The sequence below is a fragment of the Taudactylus pleione genome, unplaced genomic scaffold (genome assembly GCF_031769625.1).
Source record: "Taudactylus pleione unplaced genomic scaffold, aTauple2 ptg000201l, whole genome shotgun sequence".
Lineage (NCBI taxonomy): Eukaryota > Metazoa > Chordata > Amphibia > Anura > Myobatrachidae > Taudactylus > Taudactylus pleione.
The window spans coordinates 63,230,382-63,246,137 of record NW_028284603.1 but is presented as its reverse complement, the minus strand read 5'-3'; positions in this window follow the sequence as shown (position 1 = coordinate 63,246,137).

Genomic DNA, 15,756 nt, shown 5'->3' with positions numbered 1-15,756 from the left:
CTGCACATCTACCTATATATACATCTATCATAGCTGCACCCATCTACCTCTATGTACATCCACCATAGCTGCACATCTACCTATATATACATCTATCATAGCTGCACCCATCTACCTCTATGTACATCCACCATAGCTGCACATCTACCTATATATACATCTATCATAGCTGCACCCATCTACCTCTATGTACATCCACCATAGCTGCACATCTACCTATATATACATCTATCATAGCTGCACCCATCTACCTCTATGTACATCCACCATAGCTGCACATCTACCTATATATACATCTATCATAGCTGCACCCATCTACCTCTATGTACATCCACCATAGCTGCACATCTACCTATATATACATCTATCATAGCTGCACCCATCTACCTCTATGTACATCCACCATAGCTGCACATCTACCTATATGTACATCTATCATAGCTGCACCCCTCTACCTCTATGTACATCCACCATAGCTGCCTGCACATCCACCTCTATATCCATCCTGCATGGTTGTAGTGAACCAAGATTCCCAGACTCTCCTACATAGGGTTCCTATATTAAAAAAATGAAAACATCGGGGATGGGAATCGGGATGCATCAAAGGCAAAAATGCGGTCAAACCTCCAAAAATATTGTGTTCTGAGTTTTGGCATATGCACCAGGCTCCGGAAAACAAAACTTTCCGGCGCTTGGTCCCAGTAGGCAACGGCATCTAAAGTTTCCAATAGGATCCCTCCCAGGGTCCGCCATGGCTCGCACATACACAGAAGGACACCAGAGCCTACTTTCCAGCTTTGGGAGAAGCCTAGAGGAGAAATGCTGACTGGAAGGGGGGCAGGGCCAGGCACTGCGTTTCGTTAGGCCCCGCATGAGAATGCGATGATTCACGTGTTCGAAAATTAGCGGGTGGGGCCAATATGACGTGACTTGCATCATTCCTTTATGTTTACCCACGATTCACCACAGTATGCTCCCCATAGTGCCCACTTCATTAGGAAGTGGGCAGGATGCGGGAGGACGCATCCGCCTACTCTTCCGGGACTTCAGGAGACTGTCCTCAAATTCGGGTGTCTCCCGTAACTTCCGGGAGAGTAGAAAAGTATGCACCAGAGGGACTTCTGAATAATAACCCAGTGTTAACGTTTCAGTCCCGGAGGACCTTTGTCAAAACTTCAACATAGCTGCAGAGTCAAATTCCAAGGTCTACATCAACTCTGCAGCATCTGCTGCTATGTTGAAGTCTTGTCAAAAGTCCTCCGGGACTGAAACGTTGACGCTGGTAACCTGGCTCTGAAATGATGTTGGAAGCAAATAGCGTGAAATTTATTTCTCTGGTGAGTGCCCTCCGTTTCTCTTTTGGGAAATGATGTTGGACTTATAATTGTACCAAGTTATTGTATTTTGAGGAAGCACCCCGAATTTGAATGAACACTATGCAATGTGAATGCAGGAAGATTGGTTTATTATACTACCCACCATTGGCGTAACTAGGGGGGTGTTGAGCAGGGTGAGTTATAAGCCCATACATTGAGGCTGGTTTTCTAAGTGACCATTTTTTATTACCTTTTTTTCTTCACTGTCGGGTATCCAGAAGGCCGTATGGCTATGTGCATTAGCACTATTGACATTTGTGTCTATTTCTTCACACAGGATACATTGTTACTATGCTATAGCTACTGTCACAGTTTTTGGCAACAAGTGGAGTTCCTATTATCATACGTTTTTTCCTCCAAGGAACTAAACTACCAGTAATTGGATAGCATTTATCTAGTGTCATGACACTCAGCCATTATTAGATACATCTGCAGATTTAGGACCATTGTTGAGGTTTATTGTATGTACATTTATTTGTATTGCCATTATTGTTTTTTTTAATAATTTTATATGTGCATTTGGCCATGTCATTTATATATTAAATATTGTCTTTATTATTATTATTTAGCAGTGCACGTCCAGTGTGTGTTTTTTGTTGGGTGTTGAGCAGGGCTTGTGCCCTGGGCACCGTCGCAAGCCCTGCAGAGGGGGGCGCTGCCGCCCAGGGCATCATACCCGCACGCCAGCCTTCCCCCCCGCCACCATTGTGTCTAACTTCTTTAACGAGCAGTCAAACACAAAGAAAAAAGTAAGGCTATTTGTTGGGGCACTCTTAGAAAAAATATTCAAAGATATTAAGTTTAAAATTTAACTTTTAATATATATATTAAAAATAATATTTAGAGGTACCAATAATGACAAGTATAAATAAATTGGCGAAAATATTTTCTGAGACAATTTCTGCAATTTCACATATCACACAAGAAAAATAGTGAATATATTTTAATGAGATAGGAAAATACCACGGATATTGGTATACAAGTTACACCATGTGCCGTCCTATTAACCCCATTGAAACAGTGCAGATATTTTTATCCTACAGTACCAGGTCTTCCTAGACGGTCTGCCATACTAGTACTAACCAGGCTTATACCGTATCGCTTACAAGATCAGACGGGTTTGGGCATAATCAGTAAAATATGACTGTAGGTTTAATTGGTGCCACTGAAAGTAATGGGGATCTGCCCTATGCACATGATATATACTTGAACTGTCTTTTGTTCCCCACATTCAATCTGTCTCTAAATCCTGTTACATACATCTAAGAAACATAGCCAAAATTCGATCATATCTTACTCAAGACACTGCAAAAACTCTTATACACGCACTCATAATTTCCCGCATTGACTATTGCAATAGTCTCCTTATTGGTCTTCCCAAAAACAGGCTCTCCCCACTACAATCCATTTTGAATGCAGCTGCGCGGTTGATCTTTCTCACCAAACGTTCAGTGTCTGCTGATCCACTCTGTCAGTCCCTCCATTGGCTGCCAGTCTTCTACCGTATTCAATTTAAAATACTTACACTCACACATAAAGCTATTAACCAAACCACACCAACATACATCTCTTCACTTATCTCAAAATATCTTCCAACCCGACATCTCCGTTCTGCACAAGATCTGCGTCTCTCATCCCCGCGCATTACTTGTTCCAATGCACGGTTACAGGACTTTTTTCGGGCTGCACCCACCCTGTGGAATGCCCTCCCATGCACAATAAGACTTTCCACTAGTTTCCAAACATTCAAGCGTTCTCTGAAAACTCACCTCTTTAGACAAGCTTATCAGATTCCAGGACCGCCCACCTAACCTTTTATAGCTCCCTATCTAACTCTCTTCTTATAGTAAACACCTATCACATCTTCTCTTTCTTCAATTGAACATCCTCCTAACCCTAGGCCAACTTTCCAGTGTGATTGGATTATACAGCCCAACAAGAATATCTGCAATTGGGCTGGACCTATTTGCAATAGCACCTCTCCTTGTGTATCAACACCTATTTCCCTATAGATTGTAAGCTTGTGAGCAGGGCCCTCTTACCCTTATGTATGTCATGTATGTATGTCTTTTATAATGTTAATCTTGATTCAAATTGTAAAGCGCAACGGAATTTGCTGCGCTATATAAGAAACTGTTAATAAATAAATAAATAAATACTTGTAAGAAAAAAATGTAGGACTGTTTACACCAGAAACGTCCAATTGATTGGTGATAAATTTCAAAAGAAGGAGTGCAAAAGCATACCTTACTAATGATGTACACATTACATAGTAGATAATATGACTGAAAATAATGAAGATGACATCGGTGTACAGCACATGTGATAAAGATCCTAAATCAAATGGTATTAAGAAATATAAGAAGAAAGAAAACATTGGTAAAAAGACTGCGTATGTTAACCAAAATAAATTGACAGCAGCACCCAAATGTATCTCAAGCTACACATATGTACTCAACACAGAGGATATCAACACCCTGTTTATGCTTGGTAACGAGTAATAGGGTTAAATATCCCCCATAAATCTCAGGAATACATATTAAAGTTAGAGCAAGAAATATTGACATCCAGTCAGCATGAAAAATGAAACATCATATATCTAGTTATATTGGTTCATCAAATAACAAACTCAACCTCAAAATTAACCAAATTAATGATCTGTCAGTATATTGCAAATTGATCTAAAATACAAGGTTATCAGATCAGGTAATCAGCTGTTGGCTGAACAGGTACAATGAACCATAAGTAGTGTATTAATATATAGATACAATGTAAATCCCGCAAGCTGACAAAGGAAGGTATGAGCTGGAAATATTTGCTGCCCTAGTAGTAAATTGCAGGTTAATCAAATAAAAATAAGATAAGCATTAATTGAGGCTACTCATTAAAATATATTCACTATTTTTCTTGTGTGATATGTGAAATTGCAGAAATTGTCTCATAAAATATTTTCGCCAATTTATTTATACTTGTCATTATTGGTACCTCTAAATATTATATTTAATATATATATTAAAAGTAAAATTTTAAACTTAATATCCTTGAATATTTTTTCTAAGAGTGCCCCAACAAATAGCCTTACTTTTTTCTTTGTGTTTGACTATATACTGTTTTAGGCTGTGGGAGCACCACCAACACTGAGTTATGATGATTTATATCTATAATTACAATATGGTTGGTTATAATATTTTCTAATATTTTCTAATTTCGGTTCTGTGCGGCATCTCTCCTTTCCCCTTTACATTCTTTAACGAGCAGGCAAGTGTGCCTGCTAGCCTGGTGCTGGCTGGGCTGCCTGTAGGGGGAGCTGAAGTGGAAGCGCGCAGCCCCTCCCAGGGAGTCTTCTTACAAAGTAGGGATGGGCAGAGCGAATCAGCGTACTGAGTTGAGTCACATTGTTCAACTCAGTGGAGTGTCTTGAGACAGTGTCTCGGGACACGGCTCTTTAGAGCTGCAGTAAGCAGGGGTGCCAGCGACTCTGAGTGAGTTGCTGACAGCTCTGCACCCCCCGCAGCACAGCAATGCAGATTATGCTGCACACACCCCGAGCCCTTGCAGGAGCAGCGCGACTCTGAGTGAGTAGCTGACAGCTCCGCACCCCGCAGATTAGCAATGCAGATCATGCTGCACACACTCCGAGCCATTGCAGGATCAGCGCGACTCTGAGTTAGTAGCTGACAGCTCTGCCCCCTACACTGCTGATCCAACCTGATCACACTTCTGCACTGACTCAGGGCCTGATTCAGAGCCGCTCGTAAGCGGCCGCTCGTTCGCTCCGAGCGATGTTCGCACAACTGCGCATGCATACGGGTTTTAGTACGCATGCGCGAACCAGTCAATGCGGTCGAAAAAACGACCGCATGTTTTGTTCGCTCGTTCAGACATGGAGGCGTCAACAGACCGCAAAGAGCGAACGGTCAATTTAAATAGCCAGCCCCTTTTTATGAACGAGCGAGCGCAAGTAGCGTCCGGCTCTGAATGAGGTCCTCAGTGCAGAAGTATGATCAGGTCGGATCAGCAGTGTGGAGGGCGAAGCTGCCACTGACTCTAGCTCCCACTGACAGAGAGGCTAGAGAGGTGGGGGTCTCGACACACCAATCATTGAGTGACTCAAATCATTCGAACATCTGATGATTCAAGTCATTGTGTTGAGACAATAGGCAATTAAATTAAATTAAATTAAATGCAAAGTGAATAGCACTGGGAATGAGCTCCCGGAGCTATTCAATCCATCGCGATGTTAGGTCGGGAAAGGCTCGTTCTCGCACCTTAAACAGGGTGTTAAGGTGCAAGAACGGGCATTCTCCGACTAAACTTCCCGGCGCGATGCTGTTTTCCCGGTGCTAAGGACAGGAAACAGCATCGCGCCTGGACTTTTGTCGGATTTCTGCTCGCATCCCCGGAGGGATGCGAGATGAAATCCTTAGTCGGGCTTAGCAACGCAATGGATTGAATAGCTCCGGGACCTCATCCCAGCACTATTCACTTTGCGTTGAATAGAATCGTGCCCACTCACTCAGTAGCCATCTCTATTACAAAGCTCTATCCTAACCTGGACTAGAGCTGCCGTCTGTGCCGGGTGAGGAATGATTCTTCCTTCCCCGGCACTCTCTGTCACCGCTCACCACAGGTGGGATATTGGGGGAGCAGGTGAATGGCTAAGCTGCCGTGGGAGGGGGGTGTGTGTGTGTTAATTTTTCATGTGTTGTGCCGGGGGAGGGGGGATGGGGTGGGGCTGCTGGCTCAGAGCTGTCTTAACAGCATTGCAGGCCCCTGGGCAAAGCAATGCACTGGGGTCCCTATTAAACAATCCTCTGCCAGGGATGGGATGCTATCGGTGGCGGCTGTGCCAGGGGAGAGGGGGGTGTTGGCTATCGGCAGAAAAACAGAAGTCAATTTTGTTTGTATACTGTGTAGGGCAGACCGCTCTCACTGCAGTCTGCCCTACACTTGGGGCCCATAAGACACTAGCGAGGGTGCAGCGGCGGCTATGGGCCCCTGCACCACATCAAGCCCCAGTGCAATGCACCGGCTGCATCACTGCTAGTTCCCCCCTGGCTAGTTCCCCCCTGAGCCAGTACCTGCCTCTGCCTCCTCCCCATGCAGGACTATCAGCGGTTGCAGCTATGCGATGGGGGGTGAGGGTGCTATCGGCCATGGGCCCTTGGAATCCTGTCAGTGTGTGTGTGTATATGTGTCAGTGTGTATGTGTATGTGTCAATGTGTATCTATGTCAGTGTGTTTGTGTGTACGTGTCACTGTGTATCTATGTCAGAGTGTGTGTGTGTACGTGTCAGTGTGTATCTATGTCAGTGTGTATGTGTTTATGTGTCAGTGTGTGTGTGTATATATGTCAGTGTGTATGTGTATATGTGTCAGTGTGTGTGTGTATATATGTCAGTGTGTATCTGTGTCTGTGTGCTGACAGACAATGTGGGAGGGAGATGATGGGATGACTGAGAGACGATGCAGGGGGGGAGCTGATCGCATGACTGAGAGACAATGTAGGGGTATGTGATGGTGTTCTGAGAGATGACATGGGGGAAGTGAAAGTGTGTTGAGAGTTGACGCAGGGGGGGTGGTGATGGTGTGGCTGAGTTGCCACAGGGGTGGAGATGATGGTGTGCTGAGACTTGACGTAGGGGGGAGATGATGGTGTCCTGAGAGTTGACGTAGGGGGAGCGGAGATGGTGTGCTGAGAGACGATGCAGTGGGTAGATGACGGTGTGCTGAGAATTGACATGGGGGGATGATGGTGTGCTGAAAGTTGACACAGGGGCGAGGTGATGGTGTGCTGAGAGATGACGCGGTGGGAAGATGATGGTGTGCTGAGAGTTGACGCAGGGGGAGAGGCTGAGGGTTGACACAGGGGGAAGTGATGGTGTGCTGAGAGATGAAGCAGGGGGGAGATGATGGTGTATTGAGAGTTGATGCAGGGGGGGTGATGGTGTGCTGAGAGATGAGGCATGGGGAGGCAATGGTGTGGCTGAGAGATGATGCAGGGGGGGAGCTGATCGCATGACTGAGAGACGATGTAGGGTGAGGTGACGGTGTGCTGAGAGATGACATGGTGGAGGTGAAAGTGTGTTGAGAGTTGACGCAGGGGGGGTGGTGATGGTGTGGCTGAGAGTTGACACAGGGGGGGAGATGATGGTGTGCTGAGACTTGATGCAGGGGGGTGATGATGGTGTCCTGAGAGTTGATGTAGGGGGGGCGGAGATGGTGTGCTGAGAGACGACGCGGTGGGTAGATGACGGTGTGCTGAGAATTGACATGGGGATGATGGTGTGCTGAGAGTTGACGCAGGGGGGGAGGCTGAGGGTTGACATGGGGGAAAGTGATGGTGTGCTGAGAGATGAAGCAGGGGAGAGTTGACGCAGGGGGGGTGATGGTGTGCTGAGAGACAAGGCGTGGGGAGGCAATGGTGTGGCTGAGAGACGATGCTGGGGTGGAGCTGATCGCATGACTGAGAGATGATGTAGGGGGAGGTGACGGTGTGCTAAGAGATGACAATGGGGGAGGTGAAAGTGTGTTGAGAGTTGACACAGGTGGGGAGATGATGGTGTGCTGAGACTTGACACGGGGAAGGTGATGGTGTCCTAAGAGTTGATGTAGGGGGGCGGAGATGGTGTGCTGAGAGACGATGCGGTGGGTAGATGACGGTGTGCTGAGAATTGACACGGGGGGATGATGGTGTGCTGAGAGTTGACGCAGGGGGGAGGTGATGGTGTGCTAAGAGATGACTCGGTGGGAAGATGATGGTGTGCTGAGAGTTGACGCAGGGGGGAGGCTGAGGGTTGACGTGGGGGGAAGTGATGGTGTGCTGAGAGACGAAGCAGGGGGGGAGATGATGGTGTGTTGAGAGTTGACGCAGGGGGGGTGATGGTGTGCTGAGAGAAGAGGCGGGAGGAGGTGATGGTGTGGCTGAGAGACGATGCAGGGAGGGAGATGATGGTGTGGCTATTAGACGATGCAGGGGGAGATGGTGTGGCTGAGAGACACAGGGGGAAAGAAGTTACACAGGGGGCATGATGCTGGTTGAACCGCTGTCATATGATGATGACCTTGTTAATATTCCTACACAAACAGGCATCTTCCGGACGATGTGACCTACATGAATAGTGAATACAGACTGAAGACACCATCATCCCAGGGAGGATATATTTCTTCAAAGGTTCCACATTGTGAGAAACCACCTTATAGGTAAGGTGCATATGGAATGGAAAGTAATGTTCCCAGTGTGACAAGAAATGGGTGGCGTGTCTTGTTGGCACGCCCCATTTTCAGTAGACACGCCCCTTACAGTATGTGACCACACCCATTTTTGTTGCGCAAAATATGTTTTGCTGTATGGTGGGGAGGAGGGCGCCAATCTTAAACTTGCCCTGCGCTCCACAGACTCTAGTTACGCCACTGCTAACCACATCAACTGATTTATGTCAAATATTAAACATTTTATAAGAAGGATTTAACCCATTATTTGACAATAGTAACCTCATTTTGGACACACTTTATTGCACAAGCACTTGATGCACTTAACATACTTGGATTCCTCCTCACTTGAAGGCATTTATATCTTCATTAGCATTTTCAGATTGTAGCACTGACACTCTATCTTGCACATGATACCTTATTGAACATAAGGTTATTTTTATATTGATTTTAAGCACTGTTTGGCAATGGTTAGCAAGTCCACTGCTCACGATATATATAGATAGATATATATATATTATATATATGCACAATATTTGATCGGCACCCTGCCCTCCACGTAGGACAATGCCAAGCGATATACAAGAGGCAATTAGGCGGCACTCCTGGGACTCTCCAAATTGGTGTAAACAACCGTGTTTATTCAAACACGGCTGTTTACGCCAATTTGGAGAGTGCCACCTAATTGCTTCTTGTGTGTATATATATATATATATACACAATACTGTGGTGCAAAAGATCTAGGCAGTTGTGTAAAAAATGCTGCAAAGTAAGAATGCTTTCAGAAATAGAAGTGTTAATAGTTTATTGTCATCAATTCACAAATTTGGTGTGAAAAACCCTTTGCCTTCAATACAGCATCAATTCTTCTAGGTACACTTGCACAAAGTTTTTGAAGTTTTAATCATACACCTGACAATTATCTTATCTTCAGAGTAAAGAAGAACAAGGAGTCCTGGAAGTGATGATATGGCCAAGACAGAGCCCTGATCTCAAAATCATTGAGTCTGTCTGGGATTACATGAAGAGACAGAAGGATTTGAGCAAGCCTACATCCACAGAATATCTGTGGATAGTTCTCCAAGAGGATTGGAACAACCTCCTTGACGAGTTCCTTCAAAATCTCTGTGCAAGTGTACCTAGAAGAATTGATGCTGTTTTGATGGCAAAGGGTGGTCACACCAAATATTGATTTGATTTAGATTTCTCTTCTGTTCATTCACTTTGCATTTTGTTAATTGATAAAAATAAACTATTAATACTTCTATTTTTGAAAGCATTCTTACTTTGCAACATTTTTCCACACCTTCAGAGACATCCTCAGTGCCGCCCCCTCATAATGTTATAAGGGGCATACAGTGAAAGGACCATTACTTTGTGGCCTTATGTGTAAGGGTTGTTATTTTGTGCCAGAATGTTATCAAAGGCATTACTGTATGTGGCATAATGTTATAATGGCCATTACTACGTGTGGCATAATGTTATAAGGGGTGTTACTACATGTGGAATAATGTTATAAGGGGTGTTACTACGTGTGACATAATGTTATAAGGGGCATTACTGTGTGAGACAATGTTGTAAGGAGCATTACTGTGTGGCATAATGTGTTATAAGGGGCATTAATGTGTGTGGCTTAATGTGTTATAAGGGACATTACTGTGTGACATAATGTGTAAGGTGCACTGCTATTGCATGGCATAATGTGTTATAAGGGGCCTTACTACTGTGTGGCATAATGTGTATAAGTACTGCTGTGTGACATAACGTGAATGGGCTCTGTGTGGCAAAACGTGAATGGCCTTTGTTTGGCATAACGTGAATAGGCTCTATGTGGCATAACGTGAATGTGATCTGTGTGGCATAACGTGAATATGGGGCACTACTGTGTGACGGAACATGAATAAGAGATACTACTGTGTGACTAAACATAAATAAGGGACACTACTGTGCATTGTAATGTGACTAAGGAGCACTACTGTCTGATGTAATGTGAATAGGAGACACTACTGTGTGACGTAACATGACTAAGGGACACTACTGTGTGGTGTAATGAGACGAAGGGGCACTACTGTGTGGCATCATTTGAATGGAGGGTACTGAACAATTTTATGTTACCCCCCAACATAAAATTTGTTACGCTCTGGGTTATTTGTGGACCCGGGGTGGTAGCAGGAGCGATCACAGAAGCAGATTTGTAAATAAACCTAGGATTTTTAATAAGTGCTCGAGTGGACATATAATGTGGCAGTAAATAAAAGTCCAGGAAAATATAAATGTGCACAAGAGTTCTGTGGTGGGAGCAAAAGGGTTAATGTCCAGGTAGAAACAATTAGAGCAGTCCAGGTGTGCAGGTAGTGAAACTGAAAATAAACAAGCCAGGTTTTCAGATAGTGAACTGAAGTGCAGGATGTCAGCAGGCTCAGGCACTCAGGTATGGGCAAGGGTGATAGAGGTAGTGGGGTAGTCCAGTGGGAACTAGGAGCTGACAGGCAGACTGGCAGACAGCGGATTCACAGGAACAGGAAAGCACAGAGAACTCCCTCTCAGCTAGGCTGAGATACATGTTGCACTGGCAAAGAAGGAAGGCACTGACACTTCCTAAATACCCCATGCCGTGCTGTTACTGGCTGGAGGGAACATGTGACTCACCAGGATTGGCCAGCCGCATCACATGGCCAGAAGGCAAGATGGCAGCGCCCATGCCATACGGAATGGAGACGCCGCCAGGCCTTACCAGCGCAGAGTGACAACAGGCCCGCACAACAACGCGTGCAGCCAAAGCCCCCCGCCAGACACCAGCTCCGCCACCAGAGAGCCCGCGCCACAATGACCTCACAGGTAACACTCGCCTAGCGTCATGCTGAAATACCCTGGCCGTGACAGTACCCCCCCCTTTTGGGGTGGCCTCAGGACACTCACCAGGCTTCTCCGGATGGGCAGAATGGAATCTCCTGATGAGCGTGGGAGCGTGGACATCACAAGCATCGGTCCAGCAACGTTCCTCTGGACCGTAACCTTTCCAGTCCAGCAAATACTGTAGATGACCTATGCGTAGACGAGAGTCCAAGATCTGGGTGACCTCAAACTCAACTCCTCTCTCCGTCTGGACTCGAGGAGAAGCAGGTAGAGCACTATGGAATTTATTCAGGACCAGGAGCTTCAATAAGGAAATATGGAAGGAATTAGGGATTTTTAGGTATGGGGTAACTGTAGACGATAGGCCACTGGATTAATGACTTCTGTTATGGAGAAGGGACCGATGAAGCGTGGTGCAAATTTCATAGAAGGAACCCTCAGACGAAGATTCCGGGTGGATAACCAGACCTGGCTTCCAACTTGCATGCGTGGAACTATTCTACGCTTCTTATCGGCCTGGGTCTTATAGCGAGAGGATGCCTTCAACAAATCAGACCGTACTTGAGTCCAGATGGCAGCAAAATTCCGCACCATGTCCTCCACGGCCAGAACATCGAAAACAGGCAGGCTTCGGAATTCGGGAACACGAGGATGAAGGCCATATACAACCTGAAATGGCGTTTGGTTAGTTGACGAGTGGTAGGAAGCATTATGTGCAAACTCAGCCCACGGCAGCAAGGCAGCCCAATTGTCCTGGGAAGATGACATAAAAATTCTTAAGAAAGTCTCTAGATCTTGATTAACTCTCTCGGTGGAGCCGTTGCTTTGCGGATGGTAGGCCGTGGAAAAGTTTAACTTCATTTGAAGAACAGAACACAAAGCCCTCCAGAATTTTGCAGTAAACTGCACACCACGGTCAGAGACAATTTCAGCAGGAAGGCCGTGTAGACGAAATATGTGTTGGACAAACAACTGTGCCAGGTCAGGGGCAGAAGGTAACTTCTTCAACGGTATATAGTGGACCATCTTAGAAAATCGGTCTATTACAACCCAGATAGTGTTGAAACCTTGAGAGACTGGCAGGTCTGTGACGAAATCCATGGAGAGATGCGTCCATGGACGTGATGGAGTAGGTAATGGAAGCAATTCCCCAGCTGGAGCTTGTCGTGATGATTTATGCTGGGCACAGGAGGAGCAGGAAGAGATAAACTCCATTATGTCTGCCTTCATAGAAGGCCACCAATAGTGTCTTTTCAGGAACTCCAAGGTCTTCCGAGTGCCTGAGTGCCCTGCGAAGCGAGAGGAATGTGCCCAAGTGAGAAGCTGCTTCCTTAATTCCAGGGCCACAAATGATTTTCCCGTAGGAGGCTGAAGTTGTAATGCGGCGAAAACTCTTGATTCCAAGACAGGGGTATTGCTTTGATTTTCAGATTGATCATCACAGAGGAGAGATCTCGATAGGGCATCAGCCTTCTGATTAAGTGCTCCAGACCGAAAGGTCAGGGTGAACTGAAACCTGGCAAAGAATATTGCCCAGCGGGCCAAACGAGGACTCACACATTGGTGGTTTTTGAGATATAGGAGATTTCTATGGTCCGTAAATACAGTAAATGGAAACTTGGCACCTTCTAGCAAATATCTCCATTCTTTCAACGCCAACTTTACAGCTAGTAGTTCTTGCTCACCTATGGCGTAGTTCCTTTCGGCAGGAGAGAATTTTTTAGAAAAGAACCCACACGGATGGACTCGGTTGTCCTCATAACGTTGAGACAAGACTTCTCCCACAGCTTCAGATGATGCATCTACTTCCAACAAAAAAGGCCTGTCCAGATCTGGTTGTCGAAGGACTGGTGCTGAGATGAAGGCCTGTTTTAGAAGATGAAAGGCAGACTCTGCCTCAGGTGACCATTGGGCAGGATTAGCACCTTTGCGGGTCAAGGCTGTAATGGGAGCCAGCAGTGTAGAAAATCCCTTAATGAAGCGTCTATAATAATTGGCGAAGCCCAACAATCTCTGGATGGCCTTCAGTGTCTGAGGTCGGGTCCAATCCAGAATTGCTTGTACCTTCTTGGGGTCCATTTCTAAACTGGAGCCAGATATTACATAGCCGAGAAAAGGTACACTGGGCACTCCAAAGATGCACTTCTCCAGTTTGCAGTAAAGGTGGTTTTCTCTCAAACGGGTCAGGACCTCCTTAACATGTTCTTGATGTTTAGCCACAGAGGGTGAAAAAATCAGTATGTCATCCAGATAGACAACAACCGAAACATATAACAGATCCCGGAAAATCTCATTAACGAAACTTTGAAAGACAGCAGGGGCGTTACATAATCCAAAAGGCATTACCAAATACTCGAAATGTCCATCTCTGGTATTAAAAGCAGTCTTCCATTCATCGCCAGCTCGGATACGAATGAGGTTGTAAGCCCCTCTTAGATCTAATTTAGAAAAAATGACAGAGCCCTTGACCCTATCAAACAACTCAGTAATCAGGGGAAGAGGGTATCGATTTTTTACAGTAATGTCATTAAGGCCTCGATAATCGATACATGGTCTTAGACCACCGTCCTTCTTGCCAACGAAGAAAAACCCAGCTCCGGCAGGTGAAGTAGAGGGGCGGATGAACCCCTTTGCCAGGTTGTCCCGGATGTACTCGGTCATGGCTTGAGTCTCAGGCAAGGACAGCGGATAGGTATGACCACGAGGTGGCATCTTATCAGGTATCAATTCAATTGGACAGTCCCACTCCCTATGAGGGGGTAAGATATTTGCTTGTTGTTCAGAAAAAACGTCGGCAAACATCTGATATTCCTTGGGAATGGCAGAAGAAACTAATGAAACTGTCTTTCTCACAGGTCGAATTTTTGGAAGACAGGATTTCTGACAGTCCATACCCCATGACAGAATCTGCATAGAACTCCAATCAATCCTGGGATTATGTTTACGTAACCAGGGTAGACCAAGAACAATTTCTTGAGAGGCCTCTGATATCACCAGGAATTTTAAGGACTCAGAATGAAGTGCCCCAATACGGACCAATACAGGTTGAGTCTCTTTGGTGACTATCCCGTTAGTCAGAGGGCGTCCGTCTATCGAGGTCAGAGAGATAGCATGGTTGAGAGTCAAACAAGGTATCTGAAATTTATCAATGAAACTAGACGTTATGAAATTTCCGGCTGCTCCTGAGTCGATTAGAGCAGTAGCAAAGACAGGTTTGGGTTTAAGATCCAAGGCTAGGGTAATCGTGAAATCTTTAATTTTTGGAGACGGGTTCATAACTCCTAACTTGATGTCTCCAGGGTCAGTTAGGATTTGGCATTTCCCGGTTTACGGGGACAGGAGATCAGCAGGTGACCAGACTCTCCGCAGTACAGACAGAGGTTCTTTTGCATTCTTCTCTGCCGTTCTTCTTTGGAGAGGTGTGTATGATTCACCTGCATAGGCTCCTCTTCAGTGGGAGAAGGAATGGGACGGGTAGAAATGGAGGGGGTAAATGACCTTTGCCGGTCAGTTCTGTTTTTTTCAGCCTGACGTTCCCTGAAGCGTAGGTCAACTTTGATACACAATGAAATCATGTCGTTCAGATTAGTAGGAAGCTCTCGAGTGACTAGATCATCCTTTAGTCGGTCTGACAACCCATGCCAGAAGGCCGAGGTGAGGGCTTCCTCATTCCATTTGAGCTCTGATGCTAAAATTTGAAATTGCACGGCATATTGACTGACAGGACGGACCCCTTGCCTCAGTGTCATGATGTTTGATGATGCTGATACAGTACGCCCAGGTTCATCGAAAATCCTCCTGAAGGATGACACAAAGCCTGCGTAATTATCCAGCAGTGGATCTGAGCGCTCCCAGAGTGGGGAAGCCAATTCCAAGGCCTGGCCGGATAACAGAGAGACTATATAAGCCACTTTAGTTCTTGCAGTTGGAAAGTTGTCAGGCTGCAGGGTAAAATGTATGTCACACTGATTTAGGAATCCTCGGCAGAGTTTAGGATTGCCGTCAAATTTATTTGGTAAAGGAAGACGTAAGCGGGGAGATGATCTGCCTCCTGTATTCCCAGACGCTGATGCGGATGTAGTTGCTGGTATTTCAGGGGTAGAAAAGGAAGTTTGCAAACTATCCTGTTGCTTGGACATCTCTTGCAGAAATTTAGCCATCTGATGCTGCATGTTTTCCAGATTTCCTAATCGACCAGAAATGCACCTGAACAAATCCACTCCTGACTCCTGATCCGGGGCCGGCTCCATGTGGCCAGTGCAAACTGTTACGTTCTGGGTTATTTGTGGACCCGGGGTGGTAGCAGGAGCGA